At 37.8% G+C, this 20362-nt stretch overlaps 1 long non-coding RNA gene across 2 annotated transcripts; it reads right to left on the bottom strand.

Annotated features, from left to right (window-relative positions):
• Positions 1-4595: 4595 nt before the first annotated feature.
• LOC136802824 (uncharacterized) lies at positions 4596-20133 on the bottom strand. 2 transcript variants are annotated; one of them, XR_010846060.1, is made up of 3 exons: positions 20094-20133; positions 5154-5400; positions 4596-4890 (listed from the first exon to the last, which is right to left on the bottom strand). It is a non-coding gene; the product is annotated as an uncharacterized lncRNA (long non-coding RNA). The 2 variants fall into 2 exon arrangements; XR_010846059.1 differs by lacking the exon at positions 20094-20133 and adding an exon at positions 6135-6178.
• Positions 20134-20362: the final 229 nt, after the last annotated feature.

Here is a 20362-nt window from a genome sequence, read left to right as displayed (position 1 = left end):
GCTCTGTTTTTAAAACTTTGAGCCATGTTTTTTTCTTTGTTGCTATTAAAGATAGATTTTTAAATTGTTGTAATGTAAATTTATGGTAAAGTTTTAGTTTTTGTATTTTTTCAGTAATCCTTTCTTGTAAATAAACATTAACATAAAAGTAACATTTAACCAGACTCATTGCCCTCATTATATTCGAATTTGTATTTTTTAGGACTGATAAGTACATATTTTTAAACACCAAAACAAAGCAAACAACATGCCAGTTCTTTCTGGACAAATATATATGTATACTTTATTGTGTGCTTTGAGTTCTATTTTAATCAACCCTCTCAACTGCTTATCTTTCAACTATCATTTAGGAGTATAGAATGGGCTTCCATAGTACCATTTTCTCTAAGTATTTTGTGCAAATTTTCAACAAAGTAGACTTCTTGACTGTCCTTGTCCCTTATGTTAAAGTTGTTCTGATGGAGGACATTGCTATTTTTGGTAGTCTTCACATATCAATAAGGAGCTTTGGTGTAAATGTTTTTTTTCTGATGAAATCATACTAATCTGAAACTATTAGGCCTTTATGAACTTTCTAGAACAATAATCTTGCTCCAATCTTGAGAAACACTGGAAAAATAGGTTAGCATTCCCTGCCATAATTTCACAGATTTCCTCTGCTTTCTGCTTGAAAACGCTGTCGTATAGCCGAAAACGAAAGTAAAACTGTGAAAACGTCCGCAAATTCGGGCCCAGTCCTCTTCCGAGACGGAGGCTACGTTTTTTCTACCCAATTAACGTCTATTCCACTTTGCAACTGAGGGAGGAGCGATGGCCAAGTGGTTAAAGGCGTCAGCGTCTAAAACCAGGGGTTCCAATGTTTAGTTCAGTTCATAGGATAGCCGAGCCGGCTGGCCGTGGACCCGTGAAAACAATCGAAAGACTTGCGCGTGCTGCAAACGCACCTTTTGGCTTCATCCTTTTTTGTTGGAATAGTTGGCCAATAGTGTGGAAGCATTGCTTGAAAAAGTGCAATCGAAGTGCGCACAAGTGGAGAATTGCCTTCCAAAATCCCGGTTTTTAGTGATGTGCTTGCTAGGGTAAGTACGGTAACTACTGACGCCCCGGTTGGAGGGGGTATTTAGGCAAAATGGATACCGGGAATTTGCAGTGCGAAATTTGGTTAAATCAGTCTCAATGAAAAAATAAGGGCCTTTTAATATAATTCATAACATTTTACTACTTTTCCTCCCTATTCTAGTCCCGCTAAGGGTCCGAGGGTCAAAGCTGGGTGACACATACCCGTAAGACACCCACAACCCTCGGACCCTTAGCCCACACGCATGCATAATATTAATATAACGATCACCTCACCAAAAACCGGAACTTTTATTCCGTTTTTCTATGTTGAGTTGCATTTTGCCTCTAGGTTTTATGAAACTAAAAAGCCTTACAAATGTTTTTCGACGCAGAAATTCTACGCAGAATCTCTCAACCAAATTCAAATCTGAATTCAAACAGGTTGAGTTGACGGTGCTTCCGATCAAAGACGAAGACTACGAGCTTTCGAAACAAGAGTTTCGGGACACCATACGGATTCTTCGAAACGATTTGCCCCTAGATAGAATATCCCGACACAGTGTCCGTTTGGAGCGAAATTCGATGTTACTCATTCCCTTTCGTGTAAGAAGGGTAGCTCCGTAACCTTACGTCACAGCGAGGTTCGTGACATCACATCGAAGCTGCTGGACGAAGTTTGCGTTAACGTCCGAAAAGAATCTATTTTGCTTCCAATCGTCAAGATCTCCTTAATCAAGCTAAAAAAGCAGGGAAGCAAGACTTGATATCAGTGCGCTCAATTTATAGACGAATGTTATGGTCAACGAGCATTCTTTGACGTAAGGGTTTTTAACCTTTTTTGCTCAGCGACACATCGACTCCAAAGAACTTTAAGACGAATGAAAAACGAGAAGAAACGTATGTACGGAGAACGCGTTCGACAATCTGAAAATGGAACGTTCAAACCAATCGCGGCTAACGGTGCAATGGGTGTGGAATGCATTCGTTTCTATTATTAACGGTTATTAGAGTTGTTGGCCGACAAGCGAGAAGTCCCTCAGTCAATTATGTTGTATAGGTTAAAAATATTATGCAGGTTAAAAACTTATATCAGTTTGAATACAATATCAATAGAAAGGTGATAACTTTCACGGTTTTCAAATCGTTTCGAAATGAACTGTGGGATTGAGAGTCGCACAAATTTGAGTCAAAATAATTATGAGGTATGTAATGCGGAGTGCTATGAGAAAGTTTAGTCAACCTACAGTAAACCAACATCATCTTTAGAACCATTTAAACTACCTAAGTCAAAAAGCTTCCGTACATGAAGATTTCCTTAAGAAAGCATAGGCGGTTTCAGACCCTGTGGAACTTATCAAGGGAAGAGATTTTTAATAGTAATTTCATTGTCTTTTAACGAACGTTGCACTCCTTCACATGTTTCCGACGTACTTGCTCTATTGTCTTAAATCCGCCAGTGGAAATTACAAAAAGATTGCTTTCTTTTACAATCTGTTATCAAAATCTTGCAGAAGTATCGTCTTTTTACATCGGTGATTTAAATACGAATCTCGAGAAGAAAGATGACGGTAAGTTTTTATTTTTCCTAAATGTTGGAAATAAACAAGTGAACATGGACGGAAATATTAAGATAAATGGAACCTTTAAACCTGATCTCCCTACTTGGAAGGCGGAAATATATTTATATCTCAACTAAACGAATTTTAGTCCATATTTTTCTACTCACTCATTTATTGTGGGGGGTGTATGATAAAAGTGTAATATCGATATGCCGATCATTGTTTACCCAAATTACTGATATACTGTTTACTGTTCCGCTCAAGTACCGATACCGATACCGATCGATGTCCCCTTTGTTCAAGTAGTGGTCCCCAATACATTCATATGTAGATTTTATAGACTTTCTTTCCTTTATATCTCTTGAAATATTTATGATACAAATATAATTTCTTGATTTCAGATGATCTTTGATACCAATAGTTTACCAAAAATACTGTAATACCGACATAAAATAGGGTCTTTTACTGATACCGAGATGCTCTTGGTATACCGAATATCGATCTATTTTTTCCTTATAATACTGAAGCACCGGTCTAAAAGAAGGCCAATACCCCGGGGAGGGGGGAGTACTAGGGTTAGCGGAAAAGGGGTATGTGCGAACGGGACCTCCGAAAACCTTTAGAGAGACTGATTTTAGCTGAAAAGTTGGTCCTTAGAGAGACTATTTCGAAAAGTTTTCTTCCGTTCTTGAAAAAAGTCATAACCCTTAGACAGACTTTTTTTTTTCTCTCGAAAAAAAAATCGTGAATTTTCCGTACCCTTGGAAAGACTTTGAAATGCAGGAAAACCAAACCTTACCGTCTGCACATATCCAGCACCCATTTTTGCCTAAAACAAGCATCTGGGTTTTTTATTTGGCATTCTAAAACGAAAACTTCTTCTATTCTCACAATAAGAGATATTGGATATTGGATATTGGATATCCAACAGTGCGTTATGCTTAGAGATGGACGATAGTATAAATTAACACCTGATGAATATAAGTATCCTAAAGAGGTTTTTGTGCACCAAATAAAGAACTTCTATCATTACTTATGTAAAACAGTTCGAATTGAATAAGACAAACCATAGACTAGAATTTCATTTCTTCAAGTTTTGAAACTTTAGATGCTGTTTCTGATCAAAACTTATTGGGAGAAGAACTAACCCTTTAAGTGCCACGGCCATTTTTGGCCAATCATTTTTAAAGAACTCGCTAGTTCAAACTTTAAAGTCGTTTATCTCCGAATGTAGAAGGAGTTAGAAGCTCGTTTATAGTCCGTTGGATAGCTTAGAGTCTACTCTTTCTTTTAAGAAATCTTCCGATTTGGGAAGGGCGGGGTGGGTAAGGGACAAAAAAGGCAAAAAATGGTCAAAAACGGACAAAAAACGGTCAAAATCTTTAAAAAGTGGATTTTTGTCAAATTTTTGCATTATTTGACTTTTTAGCTTTAATCTCGCTGAAAAGACTCACTTTTGATTTTTTTTTTTGCTTGACCATGAAACCCAATCCAATTCCTACGAGTTAGACCAAAACTGGCGATTTCTAACTCAAACTGGGCATTACTAGAGGGCTTCGCCCTCCTACATAGCCCATGTCTGATATATACGAACGTTGGCACTTAAAGGGTTAATGAAACAGACACCCAACAGACACTTTTTATGGATACAAACTGCTTTAAAATCTCAACCAAGGCTTACTATGATCACGGTAATACACCCTCTGTGTCACAGACCCAATTGGCTAAAAATTTGTCCGTTTTACAAAATACCCTAAATTTCAACCCCTTTGAGAAATTGATCCATAAAGTATTCCAATTGAAAACTGAATGGGGCTTTGAGACAGGGAAGCTTCAAGTTAAGTACTTTTATTAAGGAAAAACTTGTCTTGAACGTGCACTTTCTATGAAGAGGTCTTCAAATGTTTAATATTCCTTGAAAGTGGTCTAAAAAAGCTATAGAAGTAAGTGCAGTGGCGGATCTGAGAGGATTCAAAATTTATGACGGAGAGTTTATTTATTTCCTTTTAAGTAAAAAATAAGCACAAGTATTGTGACGTCATTGTCGTATCCTGCATCAATATTCAGTGACGATCATCTGCATCAGCATCAACCATGGTTAACTTGGCTCTAAATTCTTTCTGTTATACAGTGCTATAATCCGCACCATGTTTTCCAAAAGACCACAGAAGAGATTCCAAGGTTGTACCATACGTTTTGCTTTGAAGTCTAAAAAAATACGAATAAAGTGCTTCCAGGATCTTTGAATTTCGCCATCGTTTGAACAGATTTCCTGAAAAAAGCGAGAGAACAAATCTGTTTTGAAAATAATAATCATAGACGATCAAGCTGAGTAACCTTTAAAACTTAAAACAATGATATAGCTGACGAAGTTTACAAGGACAACTTAATAACAGAATCTACCATGTACGTAGAAAGCATTAAACTGGAAGAACTGCCGTTTCAATTAACACTATAAACATCTATACTTTAACTTAGTAGTAGAACACTACCAAACGTCCATCAGAATATCCCAAAAAAAGGATGTAAACTTACAGTATATCGTAATCTGTTTTCCAAGCATAATCGTCAACGCTCTATAAGACATTCCCTCTATGGCGCATACCGTGGCGAGGTAGGGGTCGTGCAATCGATACCAAAGTGTTAAAGATCGGTCCTGTATGCTGGTGATGGTTTCGACAATGTTAATAGTAAACTCAGGCTAGACTTGACCAGCAAGAATGGTATAGATCCGGGACATCCAAAACCAGTGGGTTGATTCGCTCATCAACGATAAATGAAACTGAAAAATAAGGTATAAAAGGTTAAAATCAAAAAATCAAGAACCATACATATTCTAAGGCCTTGTGGAATCCAAAACAAACCGATATCTTACGAAATTGCACAAGAATACATTAAAGTGGTGAAAATAAGAACATGTTGAGAACATTTACGGGTTAAAATTTTAAAAAATAAGAACATCTGAAGGCCTCAAAAACTTTGGGCATATTCTTATAAAAAAACATAAGTAGGTAATAATGAATTATCAAATTCATTACACACATAAAATGTCAACGCAACAAGTGAAACGCACAATAATCCTTACAAATAAACGTTTTTTTATGAGAACAAACTATATAAGAACATAAGGCTTCGATTGCCGAAATATTAAGAACAAGTTAAAAACATTTTGAGAATTCGCTTTTTTAGGAAAATGGACAAAAATACTCAAAATTGCGAAAATAAGAACGATGTTAAGAAAATTTTTTTAGGTTTAAAACTCAAAAATTTAAACATCCGAAGGCTTCAAAGATTTTGGATGTTCTTATGAAAAACGTGTATCGAACACTTTGACAGATGATGATAGGTTTACAACAGATTCACAAACCTAAACAAGAATTCATAAAAAAATCACAAACCTAAACAAGAATTCATAAAAAAATCATAACAAAAACTAAACCTTCAAAAACCCGACCAGAAATCCTTTTTCCCAAAAATCTTTTTAACTCTCTGACCATTGCTTCATTTGGTACAAACCTGAAAATGTGTTGTCAATCTTAAATAAAAACAAAAATGAATTACAACACTGTTCTAGATGTCACTGCTCAGCATTGACAATTCTTTCAAAGAGTGTTGCAATAAAATTTTAAACAGAAGATTTTCCAAGTGACAAAACAATTTTCATCGTTAATTACTTTAATCCCTATAATGGGTTTCATTTGTGTGTAATGTTAATCAGGAACAATTAAGTTTGTATTTTCAAGGCCAACAAAAAAAATATTAACTTCAAACACACAGAAACGTATCATCCTTAAAGTGCACATTCTCAAACCAACATTCACGGTACAAAAAAATCTAGCTTCACAAAATATTCAATTGATGTATGTGAGCACCAAAATAAATATCATTTCGCACCCTCTTGCCAATAAAAGCTAATCTCGCTTTTACTACCAAAACTGCCACAAACAAAGCAATTTAAATTTCCTAAAGAAATGTCAAAAATAAATGTTTCACGACACAATTTTTTTCAATGTATGAGAAAGACATGATTTTTCAAGAGCGCAAATCAAACAATTAGATTAAAGTCGAAGGTTGCCTTGTTTTGAGAAAAAACGATCTCTTAAATAGAGGAAAATCTATAGCTTAAAAACACTAAAATTGCCTTTTAAACTTGTCAAAACTGCAACACCACTAGATCGAAACGAAAAGTCCATGCCATACCACCCAGATTGTGGTCCACATTGTGGTCCTCCACCATATCTGTCTTTCCTTTCGTTCGTTTGGTCATGTTAAAATCTTGGCAGGTATAATGAATTTAAAAAATTCAGTTTTAAATTCGAACTTCCATAACAAGAATCTCCCGAACCACCGTCCTTCACCACAACGAGAAGCAAATAGCCCTGATGAATGCCACTGCGTTGTTTTTAAGGGGACCTTGCACTCTTGATTCTGATTGGTCGAAAATGCATCCAGTGAGCCGAGAAATGCCATAGAGATAGCGATCAAACTAATTTCAACGGATGCCATTTCACGGTACGAAGCCCGTTTCTATGGTTTTTCTCGTTACACTAGATGCATTTCAGAAAAAAGGGCGAAAGCTCACTTATATAAGCAGCGGCGCGAAGTAATCACATTTGCAACCGGTCGCGACGGAGTATGGTTCGACAGAAACTTGTCACGGACATCAAACTGAACTTGAATTTTTCAAAATTCACTGAAATTTTATAAGAATTTGTCTATTTCTCAGAAGGCCATGAAAGACTTCTCAAAGAAGAAGAAGACGCTGGATGTACCACTCAACTGGTCACTTTTAAAAGTGAGTTGTATTTTTTTGTATTCAAACCATTTGTGAGGTCACTTTTTTGTTTTGTCCATTAACAGTCTTTTAAAATATGATGTAGAGGTATCTTTTTGAAATTTTGACACTGAGTAGAATTTAGCTTTATCAACCTAGCAGAGTCCGTTTTTGTATACATTTTCGAACCTTAGTCGAGAGGGTGGCAAAGCATATTTATCTAAGTACAAGGTTGGTTTAGCAGACTATATAATTTCTATAAATAATTTCAAGTTATCGTAGTATCGTGAATATTAAACTCTCACTAATTTGAGTTTTACTCTTGTTTCTTCAGGTGCCAGGACAATTCTACCGAAGAAATATCACGCTGTCTAGCTGTCTATCCCCTAAATTCTATGGTTTTTGCAGTGTTTATCTTATTTCGGATATGATTTCGAGTCGCCAAGACTCGCCTAAAAATTTCCTTCCCGTCTAGCACCTTAATGGCATCGCACTTTGCGCATTAAGGCATTCTTTGGTTGAAAGCAGTATTAGACTGTGGGTTTAACCTTAGAATTACCCAGCTTGGATCAGTCTCTTGTCACTTCAGTCGAGGAAACATACTAGCAAAGCTAACGGCGTACGGTGGCAATACTTGTCTCGGGCCCTCCCTCTTACTGAACGTTCTCAGGGAGAGTTGATATTTTACCTTGAGACAATGACGGTTTGATATTGACGCGGCATTACCCGTTTAAGTTGGTTGAAACGTCAGAATCTCTTGATAACGTACCAACTCTCTCGCCCGTGGTTTGAAAACTTTTTGCGTTCAGTAACATAAGGTTTTTGAGAGACATATAGCTAGACAGCCGCCAACAAAGAACGAAAAGACAGGACTGAAGATGACAGGTAAGTGAAGTCGAAATACTATAATATTTTTACATGCTGGACTTTAGACAAGAGAAAGTCAAAACGATCAAAAAATTTTTGACAGTTCATCACGAACAACTGATCCTAATGGAATGAGGTATTTTATTAGATAAACACTGATATTTTATGATAGAAATGTCTTGCTTAGTGCATTTTTGCTTTCCAAATTACAAGTTCTTCAAATTGTATAAAAACAAAACGTATTTTCAGGTGAAGGAGCATTTCAGAGACATTAAGACTAAAGATTTTTATAAATTTCGTTACGAACATTTCTTGCATTTAAACGCTTTTTTATAAGATTATTCAAACTTTTTGAAGCCTTTTGGATGCTCTTAATTTTTTGAGTTTTAAGCCTAAAAATGTTCTTAACATGTTCTTATTTTCGCCATTTCTGAGTTTTCTTGTCTATTTTCCTAAGAAATTCTTAACTTGTTCTTAACATATTATCTAAGCCATCTAAGCCTTATGTTCTTTTATAGTTTGTTCTTATAAAATAAAACGTGTATCCTTGAAATGCTTCTCTTTTGTTTTAATCTTTCTCATTGTCAAATTTCCAGCTGCATTGACCGAGAAAATTTACTCTGCTTTACTCTGCTTAACTAATCTTTACGAAACGATAGATCTGATTAAATTCTGTTTAAATCTATACTTTATCTTAAGTGCAGAGTGGAGATAATTTTCTCGTCAGTGTTTCTTGTTTGAGTTTGGATTTCTTGTTTGGAATTTTCAAAGCATTTGAAGCAATTGAACCTTGGGATGTCACCGGTTGGGAGGACGAACAAAGTTGTTGTAAGGTTTTGGGTTTTTGGTTTTTCCTCGGGTGGCTGGATGAACAAAGTTGTTCTAAGTTTGGGGTAAGTTTTGACGTGGCCAGATTCTCAAATTCTTGAAAATTTGAAATCTGTTTAGTTATGCTGTAATCGAATATTTGTAAATCAATGGATTGAAATCAATCGATTAACCCTTTTCTTGATGGACAAAATTAATACATTATGAATATTTTCCGGCAAAGATATTTAAAATCTATCTTTGATAAATCAAACTAAAAAAAACAATTCAGTGCATTCTGAAAAATGAATTTCATTATCATTTTAAAATTTAAAGAAGATTTATTCGCAAAAATCAGAAAGTTGTTTAAAAACGAACCAAGCCAAAGCTATTGATTGACTTCAGATTGATTTATTTACAAAAGCGGTTAAAGATTCTCTTTAAATTTGGGAGGAAAGGTTTATTATCGAATGCAAGTTGTTGTCGATAATTTACCTCCAAATTTCAAGTAGAACAAACGATGTTTTTTATTAAAACTCATCGCTTAAAAGCGATAAGTTCGATTGCTGCCCGCAATCAAGACAAGTCATTTCGAATTTTTGTAAAATTTGGATTCAATCTTTTTTACTATTTTTGAGTGCATGGTCTGGGTGATCCATTGGGTGGCATTAGGTCGGTTTTTTTTTAGGTAACTAGGTTTTTCAGTGGGCCCATATATGTGTCTTTCTGAGTGGCTGCTGACTCCCAATTATAGATGATTCTGGTTGGACTCTCGCTTTAGTTGTCTCGATCCCCACGCAGCAGGTTTTCCCTTTGTAGTGGGTGTTCCTCTTTTCATCGGGTGTTCCTCTTTTCATCGGGTGTTCCTCTTTTCAGCGGGTGTTCCTCTTTTCAGCGGGTGTTCCACTTTTCAGCGGGTGTTCCTCTTTTCTGCAGGTTTTCCCTTTCTAGCGGATATTCCTCTTTTCAGCGGGTGTTCCTCTTTTCAGTATGTAGATCCATTTTTAAGAGCATTAAACGTGATTTGTATTAAGTTAGTTTTCAAATGACTTGTCTTGGTATGAACCGCAACGCGCATTGGCAAATGCAAATGATCTGTTTCATGATGATGGTTAAATATAAACTTTTTTATTAACCCTTAGCGGCATAGTCAACTTTTAAGGGGCTGGTAATGAGTTTACAGGGAGATTTCTTCTTGGCTCTCTTTATTTTTAGGCTACATCCAAATCAAACCAAGCAATTTAACGCCAAAACTTTTTTACCCAGTCTCTACACTGTTTTACATACCATCATCGAGAACAATTTTCATTATATTCTCGTCACCAGTCTCCTCAAAAGCTGACCGCGCTGCTAAGAGTTTAAAGGTGTGTTGTTTCATTGCTGAATTCAACGAGGGGGTTCAAGGGCTTCCCTCCATGCAAAAGTGAACAAAGGGGCTTTCCATAATAAGGTTTAAATGCCAATTACTCACTCATTGATCAAAGTGAATATTTCAAACAATTCCATTCTGTTTTTTTTGCGATTCGATCACATAACATTTTCATTTGTTGAAAGAAATTCAAAAATAGTATCCCGAAAATGATGTCTATTAACTGAGTGTTCTTCGTATCAATAATTGTGTTTGTTCTCGAGGCGTTGTTTGCACTTTGGTGGCTGTTTTTTGTCGTCGGAAAGTATTATGTTGGTGTTTTAAAGAGTATACAATAATGACTTTTTAGGGAATATCTGACCTAATTTTCAGAAATGATGTATGTTTCATGAGGCTTGTTTTGATATTAGTTAAGGGCTCTGACAAAAGTGAATTTTTCATAATTGTCGGTTTTACAATGTGTTTTCTGACTGTAACAAACAAAAATATGGCTTGTTATAGAATTTCTGTTAGGCCAACTATTCCTGAATCTGAAAATTCAAAAATTGCATTGAAAAAATTTGAAGAAGAAAATGAAGACATAAGCGAAGACAAGTATTTCAACTTTGAGGAGCAACGGCAACGAAAAAAGATTTTGAATAAAATTTTTGCACTAGACAGTCAATCATTAACCAAACTAACAATAGATTTTCGAAAATTTTTGTATAATCTTGAAAATAGATACAGATACAGTACAACTTTTTTACAAGAAAAATAAGACAAATCAATATGAAATGGTTGGTGACTGTAAATAAAATTTCCAAAAAATCAATGGTGCTGAATCATGCTGGCCGATGATTATGATCTTCAAGTTTTTACTACCATTGTTTACATTGACGTAATTCAACAGTGTGCGCATGGCATGAAACACCATGAAACTTATTGGACTTTTATACGATACAGTCTGATTATCATATCAGCTTCGGATAGAATTTTATCACAGATGTAACATGTAGTGTAAATACCGGGTGCGCCACAAAAAAGTTTCTCTCTTTGAAACTAAATTTCTCAAAATCGAAAAATTCTTAAAGAACCATTCCCATTTCATTGGAAAGAAAAAAGATAAACTTAAATTTTGATGGGTCATTTATTAAATTCGGTTCATTAGATCGAAAGTTATGCTCAATTGAATACAAAAGTTACTTTCAGAAAGTGCTCGGAAACGTTGAAAATTGACCTAGCAGGACCTGGCAGATCTGGTGAATGTGCAGTAGGAATTGGAGATTTGGGGGGATGTTATGGTGGAGTTTATGGATCTGGTGAATGTGATGGTAAAGTTGGTTGTTTGGGTGAATGAAATGGTGGAATTGATGGTTCTGGTGAATGTGAATCAAAGATTGATGGTTCTGGAGGTTCTGCATCAGGAGTTGGTGATTCTGGTGAATGTAAATCAGGAGTTGGTGGTTCTGGTGAATGTTATGGTGGAGTTGATAATTCTGGTGAATATAATGCTGGTGTTGATGGATCTGATGAATCCAATCATGGAGTTGGTGATTTTGGTGAATGTGCATCAGGAGTTGATGCTTCTGGTGAATGTACAGCAGGAGTTGGTGGTTCTGGTGAATGTGCAGCAGAAGTTGGTGGTTCTGGTGAATGTGCAACAGGAGTTGGTGGTTCTGGTGAGTGTGCAGCAGGAGTTGGTGGTTCTGGTGAATGTGCAGCAGGAGTTGGTGGTTCTGGTGAATGTGCATCAGGAGTTGGTGGTTCTGGTGAATGTGCAGCAGGAGTTGGTGGTTCTGGTGAATGTGCAGCAGGAGTTGGTGGTTCTGGTGAATGTGCAGCAGGAGTTGGTGGTTCTGGTGAATGTGCAGCAGGAGTTGTTGATTCTGGTGAATGTGCAGCAGGATTTGGTGGTTCTGGTGAATATGCATCAGGAGTTGGTGGTTCTGGTGAATGTTATGGTGGAGTTGATAATTCTGGTGAATATAATGCTGGTGTTGATGGATCTGATGAATCCAATCATGGAGTTGGTGATTTTGGTGAATGTGCATCAGGAGTTGATGCTTTTGGTGAATGTACAGCAGGAGTTGGTGGTTCTGGTGAATGTGCAGCAGGAGTTGGTGGTTCTGGTGAATGTGCAACAGGAGTTGGTGGTTCTGGTGAATGTGCAGCAGGAGTTGGTGGTTCTGGTGAATGTGCAGCAGGAGTTGGTGGTTCTGGTGAATGTGCAGCAGGATTGGTGGTTCTGGTGAATATGCATCAGGAGTTGGTGGTTCTGGTGAATGCAATGGTGGAGTTGGTGGTTCTGGTGAATGCAATGGTGGAGTTGGTGGTTCTGGTGAATGTGCAGCAGGAGTTGGTGGTTCTGGTGAATGTGCAGCAGGAGTTGTTGATTCTGGTGAATGTGCAGCAGGATTTGGTGGTTCTGGTGAATATGCATCAGGAGTTGGTGGTTCTGGTGAATGTTATGGTGGAGTTGATAATTCTGGTGAATATAATGCTGGTGTTGATGGATCTGATGAATCCAATCATGGAGTTGGTGATTTTGGTGAATGTGCATCAGGAGTTGATGCTTCTGGTGAATGTACAGCAGGTGTTGGTGGTTCTGGTGAATGTGCAACAGGAGTTGGTGGTTCTGGTGAATGTGCAGCAGGAGTTGGTGGTTCTGGTGAATGTGCAGCAGGATTTGGTGGTTCTGGTGAATATGCATCAGGAGTTGGTGGTTCTGGTGAATGCAATGGTGGAGTTGGTGGTTCTGGTGAATGCAATGGAGGAGTTGGTGGTTCTGGTGAATGTGCAGCAGGAGTTGGTGGTTCTGGTGAATGTGCAGCAGGAGTTGGTGGTTCTGGTGAATGTGCAGCAGGAGTTGTTGATTCTGGTGAATGTGCAGCAGGATTTGGTGGTTCTGGTGAATATGCATCAGGAGTTGGTGGTTCTGGTGAATTTGCAGCAGGAGTTGCTGGTTCTGGTGAATGTGCAGCAGGAGTTGTTGATTCTGGTGAATGTGCAGCAGGAGTTGTTGATTCTGGTGAATATGCAGCGGGAGTTGGTAATTCTGGTGAATGTTATGGTGGAGTTGATAATTCTGGTGAATATAATGCTGGTGTTGATGGATCTGATGAATCCAATCATGGAGTTGGTGATTTTGGTGAATGTGCATCAGGAGTTGATGCTTCTGGTGAATGTACAGCAGGTGTTGGTGGTTCTGGTGAATGTGCAACAGGAGTTGGTGGTTCTGGTGAATGTGCAGCAGGAGTTGGTGGTTCTGGTGAATGTGCAGCAGGATTTGGTGGTTCTGGTGAATATGCATCAGGAGTTGGTGGTTCTGGTGAATGCAATGGTGGAGTTGGTGGTTCTGGTGAATGCAATGGAGGAGTTGGTGGTTCTGGTGAATGTGCAGCAGGAGTTGGTGGTTCTGGTGAATGTGCAGCAGGAGTTGGTGGTTCTGGTGAATGTGCAGCAGGAGTTGGTGGTTCTGGTGAATGTGCAACAGGATTTGGTGGTTCTAGTGAATGTACAGTAGGAGTTGGTGATTCTGGTGAATGTGCAGCAGGAGTTGGTTGAAACGAATCATCCATTCGATGAAGACGTAAAATGTGTTTTCACAGAATCTTTTAAAAACTGTCGAGGAAGCTGCAAACGATGAACTTCCTCCCAAAATAAAAATGACCAGCGAAAGAGAACTCTGGAAAAACGATTCAGAACTGACTCTGTTCTGTGACCGACCCGATACGACACGAAATGGAGAGTCATAAAAAGCTCTCTAAGAGAATTAAAAAACGTGTTCGGCAATTGAGAAATCTCAAGATGAATAAAGAAGCTGACGAAAAAAACGAGTTTGCAACAAAACAACAAGTTGAAGAGCTCTTCAAAACCATCAAGTCCGACGGTTCAACATTCAAATATATCCGTGCGTGACCCAGAGAAATCGAAAACATATTTTGAAATACATTTCATTGGCAACGTAAATAATGAAATGAAACCCATTGAACTGATTGATATACCAAATCATATTGCTGTATCGCAACAAATCACCTGCAAGTTCAATCAATTTTTACCCTCCAAAAAAGAACAAAATTGTATCTACCCTCAAATCCTTAAAGAATGGTAAATCATCAAATCATCTGCCTGCAGAATTCTTCAAGTATGCAGTCCAACAAACGCGCTACTATCAGAGCTCGAATCACCCCTTTTTCAAATATGGACGACGAAATCTATACCTTGGGGCCATTCAAAGCCTTATGAAAAGGATGAGCAGCTAAAGTAAGGGCAAAAGACCCGGCATCGTACATAGTTTTGCAAGTAGGAACGAGTCTTTGTAAAATTATAGTGAAAATAATCCTAAATAGACTTAATAGATTAATATGATTAGTATGACAAACAACAGCTCGACCAGCAGCAATGATTTAGACGGGGTAGAGGAACCGCAGACGGCATATATGTGACAAAAAGACTTCAACAAATCTCAGACAAAACACAAAAGCCACTCTGCTATCTCCTATTCGTTGATTTGAGCTCCGCGTTCGACCACGTTGTGCGAAAATTGGCTCTTCGAATCCATGAGATACCTGAGAATTCCCGAGCAAGTCGAGCCTACCCTAATAAATCTACTCGAATCGTTGTATCATAAAAGAACAACATCATTAGCACAAACTCCAGATTATGTTTACGAGCATCTACTTGGCGTTCGCTAAGGGGGGGGGGGCAGAATCCCCACCACTATACAACCTGAACAGGGATTATGTCATGCGTGCGTTTATGCAAAACTGTGAGGAGAACAATGCTAAATTTCTTAAACTAAGTACAGAATTCGTGCTAACGCTACATCCAGAGATGAAAGAGCCAAATGCTTGCTATTACGGTGAACATACTGTTCACTGGGCTGGTTACGCTGACGACTTAGAACTAGCATTCGAAAGTATTTATTACAGGACTGAAAATCCTCAATGAAACATTTTTTCGTTTTCCCCTCCAAATAAAGGCCAAGAAAACCAAAACGATGATAATAAATTTCAAGTCCCAAAACCAAGATCAAGATCAAGAATTTCCGATCTATCGTCACACTTAATGTTCAAGTCATCGAAAATGTTGAAGTGTTCAGATATCTTGGAGACGACATACAGTTCAATCAACCTTCAACATGAGATGCAGAGATTGACCTAAGAATTGCTGTTGCTCAAAACAAGTACAACCAAATGAGTAAAAAACTACACAATCGAAAGATATTCTTGAAAACAAGGGTATATCTCCCAATTACAATGGTGCGCAGTCGGTTGACATATTCCTGTCAAACGTAGAATATCACTCAACAACATCAACATCGAATCCGATCCACCTACATCAATATGCTTCGTAAGATGGTGAGAGGCGGTTTCGAAAGAGGAATCGATGACAACAATGAACAACTTTTTGGCCATATTGCAGGACAAAAGAACACCAGCATCGTCAAAAGACTGCTTTTCAACGACAAGACCAATAAGAAGAGAGGCCGACCAATCAAAACACTCGAAGATCAAGTGCTTGATAGTCGGTCAGCAGAAGAGTTCTACAAAGAGGCATCAAAGAAAAAAAAAAAAAAGGAGATGGTTGGCCTTCGCCCTAACCTTAACCACTCAATGTTGGCACCTGCGAACACGAGCTAAAAAAGAAGTAAGAAGAAGTAAGTAAACGGCCTATCAATCTTCGAATCAGTCTTGACTGGTGCTGATGGCAGTCTTGGCATTATGGAGGGACGCCCTTCATTTGGCTGATGTTCACAAGCAACATGTTGGCCATTTTGGCAAATTCAACACCATCTCACCACAAACAACTCATTTCAGCTATCAATCAGTGGTTGTCTTAGATAGCAAAAGCAATAACCATTCGATGATCGAGAACATTAGCTTTAGGGAGGGGATGGGAGATTAAACAAGATCTTATTAGAAATTCAATCAACATCGACTTCAAATCAAAAATTGCCACATCAAAACTTTAATTCATGAACCGTCACTCTCGTCCTATAAGAAGAAAACACCCGAAATCTACCATCAGCAAATTCGCAAGCTTAACAGGCAACAAAATTTCAGGAAAGAGCGACATAGATAAATCAGAACGCAAGATGCAACAGCTCAGACTTTTCGATTATATGAATTGTTAACTTACCTATCAGGAGAAAGTTTTGGGAAAAAAACTTACCACTTTTCCAATCTTTCACACTTTTACAACTTTCCTAACCAAGACTTTGTAAATGTTTATAAAAATGGGGGATTTTCCATGGTTGCAACATGGTAGCACGAAATAGAAAATATTTCCATAATTTTTTTCAAGTAAAGGTGACCTTGGAAAATCGTAATTTATGCGCCCGCTATAATTTATTTATTCATGAAATCGAAAGTGAAAGCTCTTTATTCGATTGCTATTGGAGGATGGTATGCATAATTTTCATTTGAGCCTGGAATAATTATGACATCATAGATCCCATTTTCCCACCAAAATACCAAAACTTTGCAAATTCAAATGATTGCTGTTGTTTGCTGGGAGAGTTTGGAAAAGTCCTATTTTTCACATCTTTACAACTTTCAAGGATGCTTTTTTGAGATGGGAAAAATGGGAAGGTATTTTACAATTTTTACAAACTCTCCAATTTTTCTGGCCAAAACTTTGACTTTTTCATGGGAAAAGTGGGAGAACTAGGAAATTTATGTACCAAAACTTTCTCCTGTATGTTAAGAATTGAATAAATTCACGCTCAGAGTTAAAGGTTTTAGTTTTACATAAGAGTTTCCTTCTCATATCAGACTCATGATCTTCTTCTTCTTCTTCTTCTTCTCTTTCTCACCAATCTTGCTCACATCTGTATCAATTCAATATTAAAAAGCTTATAAGTTAAAATTGACGAGTAAGCAAACGATATCACTCTTCTTTAAGAACAAAATCTTTAAATTACCAAAATCATCATCAATAAACTTCAAGACATCACACTACGTTGGTGCATCCAACACGACAAGCTTCACAGCAAACGTACGGAAGATGTACCGGGTATGGCATGTGACCTCAAACAACATTGCCAAGATTCTGAAAATTTCCGGCCGATCTGTTAGGCGAGTGGTTAAGTCCAAAGGAATCAAATAATTCAAACGTTTGCAGCGCTCTCTATAAACGAAGGTACACGCGGACGAAGAGTTGAACGGGCGAAAACCCTTCACACAAGAAGTTTGCACGAAATTCCCGTATGGTGGAGAGAACAGTATTTCCAATTTCAAACCGTTCAGTAACCAAAACAACCGGATATAATACAAAGGAGAGAAAAAAGATGTTTCCGAGAAGAATCTCTTTCAAACGTCTCATCGTCAATCCATAAAAGTAATGGTATCCGCTGGTTTCACATGGCATGATGTAAACAAACAAATCTTCGTCAATAAAAACAGTATGGTATCGTGATCACTTGGAAAAGGAACTCTTTCCGGTTATCTGAAATCTTATCTGAACGTACCCTCGCAACGACTGGATTTTCATGCGGGAAAGAGCCACTTCTCATACCAGAAGATTAGTTCAACGATTTCTCGAAGAAACCATTCCACGTCGTTATGTCAAGAAAAATCAATGGCCTCCGAAATCACCACATGCAAATTCACCAGACTATTATTTTTGGAGTCAAGTTAAAGAGAGACTATACAAAGGACCACAAGAACTTTACTTCGGAAAATGAAATGATTCGAAAGATCAAATCGGTGTGTAAAGAGTGTACATCAAATCTTCTGGAGATCAGAAAGGTAATGAAAGAATTCACAGAGAGACTTAAAGCAGTTAATGACTGCAACAGCTTTTCAATCAAAATGCACTTTGTATAAACGTTTTTTATTTTTCACTTTTGTACCCATTTAGTTTATTTGGCTTTTTATATCAGTTAATTCGGACTGTAAGCATGTTATCTACGGTAGTTAGTAACTCTATACAGTAATTGATATTAATTTTTTTTAGTATTGTAAGATTTTGACGTCAACTCTATAAACAAGTGTTTTTATGATAACTTGATAAAGACAAACCGACGAAACGTCGAATATAATTACTGTAACTGTGTTTATAGAGTTCGCACTTTCGAGTGTTTTTATGTAAGTCTTAGGAAGTTTGTCTTATTTTTTAGGAAAATCGTCGATAAGCTCTCAGGAAACATTGGAAATAGGTTCGAAAAACAACCTGTAAATTTTTCAGTCATTTCGATAATTTGACGAGGCTGCATCATTTATAAAACCGGTCAAGTTTTTTTTTGCCATACCCGGTATAATACAGAAGGACCTGTCATTGCAATGAACTCCCAAAACAGTAAGTCATCAAAACCTTTATTTACACCATTCCATCAAGTGGTCAAGCCGAAAACACACTAGGTCGCAAAGCTGTCGTCTAATCCAAAATCGTGAGGCAGATAGAGTCATCCACAATGACATGTCTGTGTCGGTGGTGAACCATCAAAGGAACTCATCAGCCAACCTTCAAACAAGATGGAAATCATCAGCAATGGTTGAGAATTCATGCAAAGATCAACTCGACTCAATGAGCGAAGACTGCTGTACTGTCTTTGTAACCAGAATTTAATGTTGACCTAAAGATGTTAAACTCTATCAATTCACATTCCTCCAAGGAACTTCACAACAGAGAAGAGAGGTAAGAAGTTGACATGACTCCCCCATCAAATTCCTGAAAGATTAACATAAAGACTCAGTGTCTCGTCAAGCAATGGTGGGTATCGGTAGTGATCATGGAATGGTCACTGCCAGTGTTAAACTCAGCGTACGCCAAGCTCCATCTCCTCCGTTGAAGAAGTTGTTTTGGCAATTATTCTATCCAAACGAGAATCTTGCCCGTCGAATCTATAACTCCATTTCACAACAGTTTAATGATCTTCCTGAAACTGAGAAATACTACTCAACCTTCGTCGCCATTTCCACCAAAGTTGGAGAAAAGTTTAGTTACTTCCCCGAAAACCACGTATCATCCCATCATTCCCAGTCGATCATCACGACGTTACTGCTCCCCGGAAAGTCACCCTGATATTCGCAACTAAAAATATTGAACCTTCTCGAGTCAACCTGCACACAATTTACGATAAATGTGAGGACAATCGAATAAACAACATCCTACATTCATTCGAAATTCCATGATCATCATCCAACACAAAAGACGGCTGGGATTTGGTCAAAAAAATTAACTTTTTAGTCCCGCAGTGTTGTATTCTTCGAACTGGCCCTGGTCTAGACGGTTTCCCCTCCTGAATTCTAGAAACTACCTACTTTCTTTGGAAATCGACCTAAAAATTGGGAGACAGGCAACTATCGTGGTATCTCGTTATCCCAGTGTACAATCGGTGTCCAACCTGTTCGTAATAAAGTACTTTGACCAAACCAAAACAGGTTCATACAAGAAAGCCCATGTTCTAGCTGTTGGTCGCATCCTTGAAGACTCAAAAATCACCAAGCTGCTGTAAAACCATTCATAGACAGAAACACATTCGACTCGATTACCCGAAGTAAGATGTTTCTGATTCTCGAAATATACGATATCCCTCCTCAAGTTGTAAACGCCATCCAAATTATGCACGACAATACATTTGCTCATGTGATGATACCAGAGGAAGAAACAGAATTCTCCTTTCAAGAACCGCTATATATAGAGGGCGCCTATCTCAAAACAAACAAACACATACATTTTTAAAGCCAGTGTTGAATCAATCCTCTTCTACGGTGCTGAATCATGGTCACTGAATGTCGCAAAAAGAAAACATCTTGACGGTCTTTACACTAAGATGCCCCGTGCTGTCTACAATCTAGGCAGAACCAAAAAACGAATGCATTTGTTTATAGATCACTTCCAATGATTTCCGAAGTAGTTCGATGCTCGATGAAGTAGATGTTCCGACCACTCGCTCTTGCTGGTCATACAGCAAAATATGACGGGCCTGCAAGACTGTAAGTC

This window comes from Clytia hemisphaerica, unplaced genomic scaffold (genome assembly GCF_902728285.1).
Source record: "Clytia hemisphaerica strain Z4C2 unplaced genomic scaffold, Clytia hemisphaerica genome assembly, whole genome shotgun sequence".
Lineage (NCBI taxonomy): Eukaryota > Metazoa > Cnidaria > Hydrozoa > Leptothecata > Clytiidae > Clytia > Clytia hemisphaerica.
This window is presented reverse-complemented; position numbering and strand designations above follow the sequence as displayed.